General features: G+C 36.7%; 1 pseudogene; it reads right to left on the reverse strand.

The window, feature by feature from the left end:
- Window positions 1–3,237: 3,237 nt before the first annotated feature.
- LOC102819709 lies at window positions 3,238–5,511 on the reverse strand (annotated as a pseudogene).
- Between the last annotated feature and the right edge of the window lie 6,497 nt (window positions 5,512–12,008).

Genomic DNA, 12,008 nt, shown 5'->3' on the forward strand with positions numbered 1-12,008 from the left:
GGTACAATCTGAAAGTTTGGGAATTCATGTGCATCTCCCCTGACTTCACTCTCAGCTCTAGCTCTCCATGGCTATGCCTTTGTCCATAGGCTCAGGAGTCCCTAGGTCTCACCATACTTCAGCCTTTCCTCTTCTCTCTCTCATCTCCAGGTCAATGGGAGTCTATGGAATGCGGTCAAACTCAGCCCATATCAGCATTGCTGCATTTCCACTACTTCCACTCACCAGTAGACCAACATGGTCACCAGCAAGTTTACATGCCTGCTAGTGTGTTCCCTTTGAGTTGCAGTCTTGGAGGGAAATTTGTCCTGAAGGGACTTGATTACTTCCTTGATGGCTCCCTGGGAAATGGTTCTTTAAGTGAAAAGCTTCTCTTTACCAAAATGTTTTAAAATGCAGATTTTCATCTTTCAAGTCTGGAATGGGACTCACCTTCCTGGTACAATCTTCAACCCAACTATAGATAGATAAAGAGCAGGGACAACAACACTAGTAAGGTGCGAACGGAATGCAGATCATTAAACAATATCACTGATATCCCATGCGAGTAAAGTGTTACTAAAGGTAATACAAAAATGGATGTAAACATACTTTTACACAGAACTTCCAGAGATTCGAGACAGATTCAGAAGAGGACATGAAAGAAGAGGAATATCATTGCTGATGTCAGATGATCTTGGCTAAAAAACAGAGACTACCTGAAAGATGTTTATCTGTGCTTTATTGACTATGCAAAGGCTATTGATTGTGTGGATTATGAAGATATTGACAACATTGTAAAGTATTAGTATTCTGAACACTTAATGGTGCTCTTGAGGAACCTGTACATAGATCCAGAGGCAATTGTTGAAATAGAACAAGGGAACACCTAATGGTTTAATTAGGAAAGTTGTGCACCAGGGTTACATTCTTTCACCATACTTATTCAATCTGAGAAGCAGGACTGTTGTTGTTGTTGTTGTTGTTGTTGTGAAGTGCCGTGGAGTCGGTTCCGACTCATAGTAACCTTGTATAGGGTTTCCGAGGCTGTAAATCTTTATGGAAGCCGAAAGCCTCATCTTTCTCCCATGCAGTAGTTTCGAACTGCTCACCTTGCAGTTCACATCCCGATTTGTAACCACTACACTGCCAGAGCTCCTTGAGAAGCAGGATTAGAAGAAAAAAAATCAGGATTGGAGGAAGACTCATTAACAACCTGAAATATGCAGATGATATAACCTTGCTTGCTGAAAGGGAAGAGGACTTAAAATGCTGATTGATGAAGATCAAAGATCATTGCCTGTAGTATGGGTTACAACCCAGAATAAAGAAACAAAAATCCTCACCACTGGACCAATAAACAACATCCATATAAATGGGGAAAAGAATGACATAGTCAAAGACTTCATTGTGCTCAGATCAACCATCAACACTCATGGAAGCAGCAGTCAAGAAATCAAACAACGTATTGCAAATCTACTGCACAAGACCTCTTTAAAATGTTGAAGAGTAAAGATATCAGTTTGAGGACTAAGGTGCACCTAACCCAAGCCATGGTGTTTTCAGTAACCTCATATGCATGGAACAGTTGGACAATGAATAAGGAAGACCACAGGAGAATTATGCATTTGAGTTACAGTGTTAGAGCAGAATACTGAAAATAACATGGACTGACAGAAGAATAAACATATCTGTGTTGGAAGAAGTACAACCAGAGTGCTCCTTGGATGCTAGGATAGCCAGACTTCATCTCTCATACTTTGGGCATGTTGTCAGGAAGGAGCAGACACTGCAGAAGGATATCATGTTTGGTAAAATGGAGTGCTAGAGAAAAGGAGGAAAAATCTCACTGAGATGAATTGGCACAGTGACAGCAGTGATAGGATCAGGCATAGCAACGATTGTGAGGTTGGCCCAGACCAGGCAGCATTTCATTCTGTTTGCCTAGAGTCACTGTGAGTTGGTACTGACTTGATTGCATCTATCAACAACAACAACCACAGGTATGGTCACCATGGAAAGGTCAACACTCATGGAAGCATCAGTCAAGAATTCAGACGACATATTGCATCAGGCAAATCTGCTGCACAAGACCTTTTTAAAGTGTTAAAGAGCAAAGATGTCCTCTTGAGGACTAAGGTGTGCCTGACCCAAGCCATGGTATTTTCAAAAGCCTCATATGCATGTGAAAGCTGGACAGTTAATAAGGAAGACCGCAGAAGAATTGATGCCTTTGAGTCATAGTGTTGGAGGAGAATATTGAAAGTGCCATGGGCTGCCAAAAGAACAAACAGATCTGTGTTGGAAGAGGTGCAGCCAGAGTGCTCCTTTGCAGCCAGGATGGCCAAACTTTGTCTCTCATACTTCAGACATATTGTCAGGAGGGACCAGTTGCTGGAGATGAATATCATATTTGGGAAGTGGGAAGGTCAGGGAAAAAGAGGAAGACCCCCAGTGAGATGGATTTGCACAATGTCAGCATCAATGGACTCAAACGTGGCAACAATTGTGACAGCAGTGATAGGATCAGGCATAGCAACAATTGTGAGGTTGGCCCAGACCAGGCAGCATTTCATTCTGTTTGCATAGAGTCACTGTGAGTTTCATTCTATTGTGCTTTGAGTTGGTACTGACTTGATGGCACCTGACACCAACAACAATTTTAGGTCAAGGCATCATGGTGAAGCATTATGGGCTAATGTGCCGAACTGCAATGTTGTTTGAACTGCAAAGTTGGCTGTTCAAACTCCCTTGGCTGCTCCTCCGAAAGTCTATGCAAGGTGCATGTGGTTTGGAACACACTCAAACGCACCTAACAACAACAACAATTTTAGGTCAAAACAGTATTTGAGAAAAGATGTAAGACAAATCAGGCAGGTGAAACAAGCAAATACGCTGTAACAAAACATACCCTTGTAAACACATCTGTCCTTTCCTCCTGTCTTGGTATATATTACTTAAGTTTTAAAAAATCTCATGAAAATGTGCTATACCATGGATCATGTAAAATCCGGTGTCTTTCAGGTAGAAACCTTTACCTGTAAAAGGATTATATTATTCTATTCATAAGATAAGAGTTAGTGACACACTATTCTATCAATGCTGAGCTAGAAATCAATACATTTACAAGAGAGAAAAAACACCATTGTACATGCTTCATGTTTCCTTTTTGGTTATTTCAAGTTACCCATTATTCATTGCCATTGGCAGCGTATCCTCTTTACTGTGCTAACATATTAAAGGCAGCATGTACTGGTATTATTCATTGTATCGTACTGGCAGACTTCCATCATCTTTCAAAAATGAAGCAGCCTTCCTTTCATTCTTCTGAACATGATCTTTTTCATTTTCTCCAACACTTCTATATCAGCTAAGAAATCAACGTCATTATCCATTGAGATGTTTAAACCTGAACCAACACTGAAAAGTTCTCATTCATTGAGAGCTTCATTTACTCCACCTTTCTGGCAAAACTGAGAGACATTCCTACAGTCACTGTACAAGAACAGGCTGTGAGGATGGGTTGATTCCATAGAAAAACTGGCATCAATCAACCAGACCCTTCCAGAATGTCACAGCATGTTATACTCACTGAGGCTAGCTTTGATAAGCATGCAACCAATATATAGTTACTGCATCATATGAAGAGTTTGATAGTAGGCTTCTTTCATTTCTTCATTACTGAGCTTCTTTTAATTTAGCAGTGGATACTTGAACATGGCCAACAAAAGGCATAAATGAAATGTGTTTCTTGAGCATTACCAAGTTTTGCCTTCCTGGCCTCCAAGTAGCACTCTGGGTGCACTTCTTCCAATATGTATCCATTTGTTCTTTTGGAAGCCCATGGCACTTTCAATATTCTCTTCCAACACCATAACTCAAATGCATCAATTCTTCTATAGTCTTCCTATTCACTGTCCAGCTTTCGCATGGATATGTTGTTGTTGTTGAGTGCCAGTTAAGTCGATTCCAACCCATAGTGACCCTGTATAGGGTTTCCAAGAAGCAGCTGGTAAGCTTGAACCACCGACCTTGCAGTTCAAACGACTTTGCAGTCTGACGCATTAGCCCACAGCACCACTGAAAATACCATAGCTTGGGTCAGGCGCACCTTAGTCCTCAAGCTGACATCTTTGCTCTTCAGCACTTTAAAAGGTCTTGTGCAGCAGATTTGCCTACCGCAATACGTCATTTGATTTCTTGACTGCTGCTTCCATGAGTGTTGATGGTTGATCCAAGAAGAATGAAGTCCTTGACAACTTCAATCTTTTTTCTTTTGATAAGAATGTTGTTGGTTGGTCCAGTGGTGAGGATTTTTGTTTTCTTGACATTGAGATGCAATCCATACCAAAGGCTGTGCTCTTTGATCTTCATTAGTAAATGTTTTAAGTTCTCTTCAGTTTCAGCAAACAAAGTTGTATCATTTGCATATCACAGGTTGTTAATGAGTATTCAGGATTAGAGGAATACTCATTAACAACCTGTGATATGCAAATGATACAATGGAGGCCGTGTCCTGACCCTTTTGCTTTCTTTCTGTATGACGTTCTTGATGTCATCCTACAACTCTCCTGGTTTCAGTCATTAGTATCTAATTCATCAGATATGTTCTTGGGGTCATTCAGGTGAAATATATTCAAGGTCTTATTTTGGCTTTCATGGACTTGTTTTAATATTCTTCAGCTTCAGCCTTAACTTGCGTATGAGCAATTGATGGTCTGTCCCAAGACCAGGGGGTCTTGTTTTGTCTGATGATATGGACCTTTTCCACCATATTTTTCCACAGATGTAGTCAATTTGAGGTCTGTGTATTTCATCTGGAGAGGTTCATGTGTATAGTCATCTCTTCTGTTATTTAAAAAATGCATTTACAATGAAAGAGTCATTGGTTTTGCAAAAGTCTGTCATTCAATCTCTAGCAACATTTATATCACCAAAGCCATCCTTTGCACATACTGATCCTTCCTCTTTTTTTTTTTTTCACAACCTTTACATTCCAATCACCAGTAATTATCAATACATCTTGATTGCATGTATTATCAATTTCATACTGAAGAAGCTGGTAGAATTCCTCAATTTCAACCACTGGCTTTAGTGGTTGGTGCATAAATTTGAATAATAGTTATATTAACTTGTCTTCCTTGTATTTATATGGATATTATCTTATCACAGACAGCATTGTACTTCAAGATAGATCTTGAAATGTTTGTTTTGATGATGAATTTGATGTCATTCCTCTTGTGTAATTCCTCTGTGTCTTTGTCAAGTTTCTTTCTAGTTGTTCTATCCTTTTTGGAAAGTAGTGTATTAAAATCTCCCACTATTATTGTAGATTTATCTATTTCTTTCTGTAAATATATTAGAATTAGCTTTATATTTTTTTGGTCTCTTTCATTGAACATAGATATTTATTATGGTTCTGTCATCTTGTTCAATTGACCCTTTAATCATGAGGTAATGTCCATCTTTATCTATTATGATTGTTTTTTTGCCCTAAACTTTATTTTATCAGAGATTAGTATTACCACACATGCTCTTTTTGGCAATTAGCTCTAGTATATACACACATATATATAAATATATATTGCAATTAGCAAAAATTGGTATATTCTTTTTACAATTAGCTTGGTATATTTTTTCCCATACTTTAACTTTTAATCTGTTTTTGTCTTTGTATATAAGGTGTGTCTCTTGCAGACAGCATATTGAAGGATCTTGTTTTCTTATCCATTCTGCCATTCTCATCTCTTAACTGATGCATTTAATCCATTGATTCAGTGTATTCATCAATAGTTATGAATTAATTGCTGTCATTATGTTTAGTATTTTTTTGTGTTGCTGCTGGCTTCTTTGTTCTGCATGCCTTCCTGTGCTGACTTCATGTTTTTTTTTTTTTTTTTTGGTATTCTTTCTTGTCAACTTCTTCATAGTTTTAATGCTTCCATGTTCTTAATTGGATTTTCATTTTCATGGTATGTAATGAAGTATTAATTTTCTTTGAGGTTACCCCTATACTCTATTAACTTTTTCCTCCATTTAAAACAATCTGTTTTACCCTTCAATCTACCTGACCTGCTTATCACTTGGATCTCTGTTCCTATGTTTTTACCTTCTTTCACATTGTAAGAGTTTTGATCATAGACTGACCTCCCAGATCTTCTGAATTATTTCTTATAGTTTTGATCTGTTCTGGACTCTTCCATCTGTTGATTGAGTTCTAGGCGGTGCTGCCACATATATCAATCTCTGTTGATTCTCAGTCCACAGAACTCCCTTTAGGATGTTTTGAAGCTTCCTGAGACATTTCAAGATGCTTCTATTACTCCTCATGATGTGACTCAGGATTTAGTTTTTGGCGTGTTTCCTTTTGAGTTTGTCTCTCTCCTGCTCCACAACCCTGTGCAAGACTTTCTCTGAGTGATAAAGAGTTCAGGGCCAGCTGGAGACATTCTAGGAGACCATTTAGTTTTAATCAGTGTCTTCCCCTTCTTAGAATTTTTGCAGTGGTCTTTGTTGAGCAGATCCATGCACATGCATAGTAGAATGCTCCAGAGATAGGGACGTGTCAACTCATTCAAGCACCCCCTCGAGTCACCAGAGTGGAGGTACGCAGACAGCAAGAGACCAATGATCAGAAAAAGAAAAACAAAACAAAACAAAAAAACATACATCCACACATTTACCTCTGAAAATCAGTCAGACCTTTGTGGTGGAAGCACTTCTCTGATCCTTCACTTGCTCCCTCACAAACAAGATGGCCACTCCAGAAGTGGCTGGCAGCCACAGTTCAAAACACACCACCTTTCTTGCTTCTGCTACAAATGTCACTAGAAGTAAGCCTTCAAACTTTCTAAATATTCCTTTATATGTGTTTCAGAGTTCTGGAACCATGCCCTGAACCTGCTTCATCTGGTAGTCTGTGTTATTGCTGTCAGAGGTCTGTACCGCACTTCTCCTTAATCTACAATTCAGCCCATGTACTTTAAATATTCTTTTCCAATACCATAATTCAAATTCATCAACTCTACTATGATTTTACTTAATCACTCTCCAACTTTCACATATATATAAAGATCCTGAAAATACCATGTATTTGGTCAGATGCATCTTAGTTGACAAACTGACATCTTTACTTTTGAACATTTCAAAGAGGTCTTTTGCAGCAGATTTGTCAAGTGCAATATGTCATTTGATTTCTTGACTGTTGTATTCATGAGTGCTGACAGTGGATCCAAGAAATGTGTAGTCCTTGACTCCATTTAGCATGATCCCATTGTGAAGACTTTGTTTTCTTTACATTTGTTGTTGTTGTTGTTGTTAAGTGCAGTTGAGTCGGTTCCGACCCATAGCAACCGTGTACAGGGTTTCTGAGGGTGTAAATCTTTACATTGCACTACCCATAATGAAAGTTGTGGTTTTTATATTCACCAGTTAGTATCTTAAGTACTCTTCACTGTCAGCAAACAAGGTTGTATCATTTGCATGTTGCTAGTATATGTTCTTCTTCACATAAACCAGTTTCTCAGATTATTGCTCAGCAGAGAGATTGAACAAATATATTTAAAGAATGCAGCCCTGGTGTACATCTTTCCTGATTTTAAACCAATTATTGTCTCCTAGTTTTGTTCAAACAACTGCATATAGGTCTATGTACAAGTTCATCATGAGTACAATGAAATGGTCCAGAATACTCATTTTCTGCAATGTTGTCCACAGCTTGTCATGATCCACACAGTCTCAAACCTTTGTATAGTCAATATAGCATAGGCAAACAACTTATTCATAGTCTCTGCTTTCAGCTAAGATCTATCTGATGCCAGCAATGATATCCCTTGTTCCACATGTTCATCTGAATCTGGCTTGAACCTCTGGCAGTTCCCTGACAATTTTTTGCTACAGTCATTTTAAATTATCTGTATCAAAATTTCACTTGAACATGATATAAATGATATTGTCCAATGCTTTACACATTCTTCTGGATCTCTTCCAATCAGTTGGCCAGGTAGCTGTCTTCCAATTTTCTTGGTATAGATAAGTGTACACCCCCAGTTCTATATCAGTTTGTTGAAAGATTTCGATTTGTATTCCATCAATTCCTGAATTATTGTTTTTTGTCAATGCCTTCAGTACAAGTTGGACTTTTTGCTTCAGTACTATTGGGTTTTGATCATGTGTTATCTCTTGAAATGGTTGAACATCAACCATTTCTTTTTATAGCAATGATTTATGTATTCCTTCCATCTTCTTTTTTATGCTTTCTGCATCATTCAGTAATTTACCCATGGAATACTTCAATATTGCAAATCAAGGTAACACCAATACAGTCACAGAATAAAACCAAATTTGACAATCAACATATTGTGTTTGGATATCCCCTGATATGACCCTGCTGCAGATTCAACCATCTAATTAGAGAGAGGATTCCTAGGATGCTGCTGTAGAATCAGCATTGGACTATGAACGGAAGGTTTACAGTCCAAAACCATCATCAGCTCTTCAGGAACCTTATGCAGTGTTGCTACGAGTCAGAACTGACTCAGTGGCACTTAATGACAACAGCAATTGGAAAGAATCCAATTTAAAGATGAGCTTAGTTATATATAGATTTTTTTCCAGTTCACGCTAAAATATTTGCAACATCCTGTTAGCTTATTGTTAGAAATACTATTAGTATTAGGCGACTTATTACATTGACTTGAACTGGGAAGTTTTATTTTTATTAAAGGTGAATATAAATACCTAACATTTTCCAGTCAATTCTTTATGATTGGGAATAAAATAGACCCTGTTGGGCCAGATATACTGCTATATCATTTGATGAAGTTATTTTATTTTTCTTCATACTTTTATTTTGTTCTATACACAGCTAATATATGTATCTCTTTATTTGCTTTGTTAGCGACTGTGAATGAAACTTCAAAATACCATCTTGAAAATCATGTAGTGAGACAAGAGTTGGAAACATTTTTTTTTCATCCTTATCATCATTGTTGCTTTCAGTTGAATAAATGTATATTTCTTGCTGACTGCAAAAAAAGCCATTAAAAAGCTGTTCTCTGCTAAAAGGTTTCAACACATAGAGAATTATATCACTTGCTTTATTTCTCCTCCCCCTCTCCTACTTAGCACCAACAGACATAGTTATAAAAGCCAAATCAGAGAACATTTGTTTGAATGATCTGTAATCAGCAGTGCTGTTGTCCATGGAAGTTGTGAACAGTTCTGTAACCCTTAAAACCTTAAACCTGAAAAGCTGTATGCATTGTTTTCAATTAAAACACAATTATCATCATGCTAATATCCTCTTAAAATAAAAAAAAAGGGTAAGTATCTTGTTAATAAGTCTGCCAACTGTGAATTTAATGTGAAGATTAAAAATACAATCTGAATAAAACATATCAAATACAAATGGTGAAGAGAAACAAGCCATCAAAAAGTAGTAAATTCACTGGAAAAGTGGGAAAACCTGGAGGAGTAAAATGGAAGATTATTAGAAATTTTGTCCTATTATCCTTTTTCCCTGGGAATTGCCCTACATCTTGATTTTTTAAATCCAGGTTAATGTTTGTTATGGGTTGAATTATATCCAGCCAAAATACGTGTTGCAAACCCTAACCTTTCTCTAAACCTATGATTAAGGAGCTATGGTAGCATAATGGATTATGAGTTGGGCTGCTAATCAGCAGTTTGAATCTACCAGTTGTTCCATGGGAGAAAGATGAGGCTTTCTGCTCCCATGAAGATTTACAGAATTAGAAACCTTATACAGGGTTGCTATGAGTCAGAACCGATGGAGGAATCCACTCCATGGCATAGAAATACCACCACCACCATGCCTGTGATTATAATCCAATTTGGGAATTGGTTGCTTTTGATATGCTAATGGACAGATTTGATTTGTTTAGGATGTGCCTTAACTCAATCTGTTTTGAGATATAAAAGAGATTTATATAAAAGAGATTTAAAAAGCCAGTGAGATGTAGAGATGGGGAAAGAGAGATGCCAAGCAATGTTAAGATTATAGAGGAGCAGAAACTCAGAAGAGGCTAGGAATTTCCCTTAGAGTTGACACAGAGAGAAAACCTTTCACTAGAGTTTGTGCCCAGAATTCAAACATCTAGTCTCCTAAACTGCTACAAAATAAATTTATGTTTGTTAAAGCCATCCACTTGTGGTTTTTCTGTTATATATAGCAGCAGTAGATAACTAAGACAATGTCTCTTTATCATGTCTTATATAACATGTTGCTTAAAATCTAATTTTAAAATAACAGAAGACTTTCACAAACCACTGTACCACTGTATTTCTAATTGGGATCCATTTATTCAGCTTAAGAGAACATTCACTTGGGTTGTCAGGCAACTGGTACATTTTTCTACTATGCCCATGTAAGTTATTCATGAAGAACAATAACATTTCTGTAGGTTTTAGAGTTTACAAAATCCTTTTACCTTAAGTCTCATTTTATCTTCACAATAGTCTTGTAAAGTAGTGGTGAAGTGATCTGAGGCATCGATTTCCAATCCACTCCCCCCCCCCCCCCACCAAAAAAAATACTGCTGTTGAGTTGATTCTAATTCACAAGGACCCTACAGGACTACCCCATATGATTCCCAAGGTTGTAAATCTTACAGAAGTGTACTATCACATCTTTCTCACACAGTAATTAGAGCAACTGGTGGATTTGAACCACTGACATTTTGGTTACAGCCTAGTGTTCTAATCACGCACTACCAAGCCTCAATCATTGCTTTCCAGGTGGTAATATATATATCATTGATTTATGATCATATGTTTTATTTCTCTTTCAACTTTATTCCCTTGAGGCACTCTTTTTCCTAACAGATAGAGACTTTGCTAGAGATGAATATTCATCCTATTGGAACAGTTTCCCACTTAGGTTACATCTCAGTGTGCAGTAACATGGATGTATATTTCTCTTAAAATATAATCTAATGAAAAATAAGACCTGTAAACTGTGTCTCCAGGTAGAGTTGAATAGCCACACAAATGAGAACTTCTCAATTGTGTAGACATGGTAAAAAGTGAGATAGAATCTATACAAGGAATTTTCAAAACAGCTCTCAGACATTACTTGGGAAGTAGGAAGAAGAAGAACTGATTACTCAATTTCCCATAAAATATGTTTATACTGTTATTTGAATGTACTTTAAAAAAAATTAAAGTACATTTTTCAGTAAGAAATTCAACAGTCATGTATTTTTAAATTATATTGCTCCAGTTAGTCCCCTCACCCTTCTTTTTTTTTTTTTCCTTAGGTCAAATGCTGACCACAATACTTCCCATTCTAGAAAAACAAAACAATAATAGGGTTAGCTGGTCATGTTTGCATAGAGATTATGTGGGTGGAAAGGAATAGTTCAGGGTTCAGTTTGGTCAAGGTAAGCAAATTGCTTATTTTAAATCTCAGGAGCAGGCTAAATTTGGTTTACTTTACCTCCAATTTAATTTGGAATTAGGATATGTGGCAATATGTTTGTAGAGGCACACACATATATGCATTTAAATTAATTACATGAAAGAGTCAATATTCATGAATCTTTAAAAACTAGGAATTAAAAGTGGGAAGCAATTCTAGTTTTATTCAAAACTGCTTCCATAGTACAAAGGGGCTTCAAAAGAATTATGGAAAAAGGGAATTAAAAGATAATAAAAAATTTCCATGAACTTTTTGAAGTCCTCAGATTATTTTGAAAAAAATATGATCCAGTTATAAAGAGTTTACAATTAATCAAATATTTTTAAAAATATAAATAGTATCTTTTTTCTTATTACAAAAATAATATATTCACTTTATGAAGATTTCAGGGAAACACAAAATAATTAATAAACCACCAATAATTTCACCATGTAGAAATAACTTCTAGTAACTTTTTGTTATAATTCTTCAAAAAAATTTTGCTACCTTTGTATTTTTCAATTGCTTTATTGAATCACAAGCTTTAATATTCAATGCAATGCAGGGCAGTGGGATATAGACACTAAAGAAGCAGAAGGGAGGCCAGAAG

Source organism: Chrysochloris asiatica, unplaced genomic scaffold, assembly GCF_000296735.1.
Source record: "Chrysochloris asiatica unplaced genomic scaffold, ChrAsi1.0 scaffold00274, whole genome shotgun sequence".
Classification (NCBI taxonomy): domain Eukaryota; kingdom Metazoa; phylum Chordata; class Mammalia; order Afrosoricida; family Chrysochloridae; genus Chrysochloris; species Chrysochloris asiatica.